General features: G+C 40.1%; 1 pseudogene; it reads left to right on the top strand.

Annotated features, from left to right (window-relative positions):
• Positions 1 to 271: 271 nt before the first annotated feature.
• Positions 272 to 3655, top strand: LOC113060659 (type II iodothyronine deiodinase-like; annotated as a pseudogene).
• The last annotated feature ends 203 nt before the right edge of the window (positions 3656 to 3858 follow it).

Below are 3858 nucleotides of genomic sequence, written 5' to 3'. Positions count from 1 at the left end.
TGTCTATCTCGTTTTAATTTTAAACATTAACTGACATTGTTCAACTTTTAGACCTCACTGTATCATTATAAAACACATTTTTGCACAAAAGATTGATCTCAGGCAAATCAATGTAATTGTAAACCTGTCTCTTCATACAGGGACACGTAATTTCCTTTTGTAATCAGCAACTGAAGTTAAAAGAACACTGAATCTGTTTCCATCTTTTTATCGCATGTCCCATCCGGAGAAAAAGCCCTTGTTATGACGTCACTCCCCCACCAGCCCCGCAGGCTTTATTTCAGAGCACGGAATGATTTACGGTATAAAAAGACGCAGAGCGACTCAGGAACCTGCCCGACGGGTAGCCTTTGGTTAATTGTTAGGCGGAAAGGAGGGGGACGTTTGGCATCAGCGCTCCTCTGTACGTAAAGGCGCCTGATGCTCGGAGAGACCGAATCGGGCTCACCGCGCGCAAACGCCCACATCCTTAGGTCGTCTCTGCTTTCTGTAGGTGAATGAAAGTTTCCTAGGAGGGAGACGGCAAAAAAGATGATATCTGACCAGGATGAATCGGAAAGGTGAACTTAAATAAGCAAAAGTACGCGTCAACCACCTGTAAATCAAAGCGAAATGGGCATGCTTAGTGTGGACCGTCTGGTAACTTTGCAGATCTTGCCTGGATTCTTCTCCAACTGCCTGTTTTTCGTGCTGTATGATTCGATAGTACTGGTAAAGCGCGTGGTGTCACTCCTGATCTGTTCGGGCTCCACGGGTGAGTGGCAGCGCATGTTAACCACAGCCGGCGTGCGCTCCATATGGGACAGCTTTCTGCTGGATGCCTACAAACAGGTAAGCTGAGAGCACAAGACTTGGTATGACTCGGACAAGTTCTAAGGGCTTAGGGGTTCATTTGTCCATGTTGTTTTAATGTTAAGGATACACAATGGAATATTTGGTTAGACTTTAGTGTCCTCGCTACATTATATTTACTTAAAGTACTGCATAATATCAATGAACACACATAGTGACGTCAAATTGGTTCTAAAGCTCATTTAAAAACAACAGATGTTGATGAAAATGCTGTACAATAAGGGCGATGTACATTTTTATCTAATGAAAACTTTGCAATTACAGTTGTTATTTTAATTAGTTGTCAATTTTCAGTTTGCATAAAATAATTGTAATATGGATCTTGTGGCATAAAGTATTACTCAATGATTTCTACAATATTCAACTAATTGCCTCTCTCTTTCTCTCTCTCTCTCTCTCTCTCTCTCTCTCTCTATATATATATATATATATATATGTGTGTGTGTGTGTGTGTGTGTAGATAGATAGATAGATAGATAGTAATTTTCATCCTTATTAAGGTTTGAACTTTGCCCTCCAGACAGTCAGCGACCTCTTGGGTCAATGCTCTTAATTCATTACATGTCTGGATTCATGTTCCTGTTACTTTTTAACTAAAAATCAATCAAAAATCACCCAGTGGGGTAAAATACACTCTCTTTATGTGCATTCATTGTCCTCAATCATTAACTATATCATTGTTTTGTTCCAAAGTCTTGCGGAGGAAATCATTTAGTGTCAAAATAATGTTAAAGATGAGAGGATGAGTTGTATGTGTGTTTCCAACAGTGCCAAAATTCATATGCACTTAGTTTTAAAGTCACAGAAATGGCTTTTTCAAAGACGACTCACTACAAATATCTGTCTCCAAAGTCTTTTGTGAGATCAAAGAGATCATGTGTTGTACTTTTTCTACAAGATGCTTAAAAGTTCTTACAGATGGTGTTAAAAGGTGCAGGCCGAAAAGGTGTCACCGTTTTAGAACAGTGACAAAGCCCCAAAGAATTAGTCTTTTTTTTGTATATATACAACTGTGAATATGAGCTCTCAAACCTGGTGACTTCACTTGAGTCTCCATAACAAGAGAGGACAATAAGCCCACTAAGTGATTCTGAAGTCCTCAGAAATATTTATTGTGGATGTTGAACTGTTTTGTTCAGGTGAAGCTGGGTGAAGCTGCTCCAAACTCCAAGGTGGTGAAGGTCCCAGGCATCAACAGACGCTGGAACCTCAGCAGTAAGACTCATAACGAGTGTCATCTGCTGGACTTTGAGTCTCCCAACCGCCCATTAGTGGTCAACTTTGGCTCCGCCACTTGACCCCCCTTTATAAGCCAGCTGCCGATTTTCCGGCGGATGGTGGAGGAATTTTCGGACGTGGCAGACTTCCTGCTTGTCTACATCGATGAGGCTCACCCCTCAGATGGCTGGGCAGCTCCTCCCATGAAGAATTTTTCATTTGAAGTGAGGAAACACCGTAATCTGGAGGAGAGGATGTTTGCCGCTCGGAAACTTCTGGAGCATTTCTCTTTGCCACCTCAGTGCCAATTGGTGGCAGATTGCATGGACAATAACGCCAATGTAGCCTACGGTGTGGCCTACGAGCGGGTTTGCATCGTACAGAAGAATAAAATTGCTTATCTTGGGGGAAAGGGTCCATTTTTCTACAACCTTAAAGATGTTCGGCATTGGCTGGAGAAGAGCTATGGGCAGCGATAATTTCTTGGAAACAGAGGTCAAATAGCTTTTTCTGTGAATGCTAGAATATTTTTATTTTTGTATAATGGAGAGAAATTGAGGGTAAGGTGCTTTTTGAACTGTTTAAAAGTAGCTCCGGTGGAAACACTTGGGCTGGGCTCCAAGTCATTTTCTTGAATTGTCTAAAATGAGCAGGAGGTGTTCTACATTTCCAACCCCTTTAAAAAAAATAAAATAAAAAAGTATATAATAAAAGAAGAAAAAAGATTATAGACTCTAAATACTGACTGTGTGGTTTGCACTTCAATTTAAGCAAAACGATTTGTCGATGCACTATTAGTAACTTGTTCCTTTGCAATTATTGTAGAGTTAAAGTGTGCAATATTTTTATGCGTCATAACATATATTGCTTACAAAAGAAAACCAAAATTGCTGAACAGAAAAGAAAGCACAAGTACCCAGCTTTTATATGAAAAGAGAGTAATTTATTTTTATTGACATTCAATGTTTATTTTTAATACAAGGCCTGTTTATGTGCTAGTAATGCTTTCCCTTCCCCTCTTTTTGTGACAATCGTTCGTATTTCATGCACCATCAGCTTTTACACCCTGATACACTGTTCAGTTCATTTGCACCAGTAATTAACGCATTCCCAGCATCCCATTTCGAAAACTACTAATGTTAGTCATTTGGCCTGTATCATACTTAATGATCTCAACAATAAACCAGAAAAATGAATGGACTCAGCCACCGGACTTGACTTCACTGCAGTGTACAGGAAAGCTGATGAAAAGTTATTTTAGTCCTGAATGTTAGAGAAAAGTTGTCAACGTTAACTGATGGATCGGCAGTCGCTCATTTGGGTCAATACGGCACTGGTGTGCACATGAAAATCACAGACGAAATGGTCCCCTGTCCTGTCTGTGGTTGGATGAGAGACCACACCTCTCTGTCCTGATCCAAATAAGCGTGACTGCTAACATGCTGAAACAATCACTCTGAATCTGAATCACTTTGAAGACTTTGTTTTGTTTCACAGAACTTTTCTCATGTACTACAACCATCCTCTTCCTTTTAATGAGAAAAAGACAAGAAAAAAATAAAGTTGAACTGCTGCTGACTATGAATCCCCCCCCCCATTTTTGTGTTTGATTCTGGGAAATTTCAATGAAGGGTGATTGGCTTGAAAAAGGGAGGGGAAAAGTCCAGATGGAGGAAACGTTGCATGATGACAAATTAGTAAAAAAAAGAAAAAGGAAAAAAGGAAATGCACCAGTCTTAAGGGGTCGTGGAGTACATGTGTTTTTTCCCCCATTAAATGTGTGTTTGC

Source organism: Carassius auratus, chromosome 42, assembly GCF_003368295.1.
Source record: "Carassius auratus strain Wakin chromosome 42, ASM336829v1, whole genome shotgun sequence".
Lineage (NCBI taxonomy): Eukaryota > Metazoa > Chordata > Actinopteri > Cypriniformes > Cyprinidae > Carassius > Carassius auratus.
The sequence above is the reverse complement of the archived record's forward strand: the minus strand, read 5'-3'. Positions and strand labels throughout refer to the sequence as shown.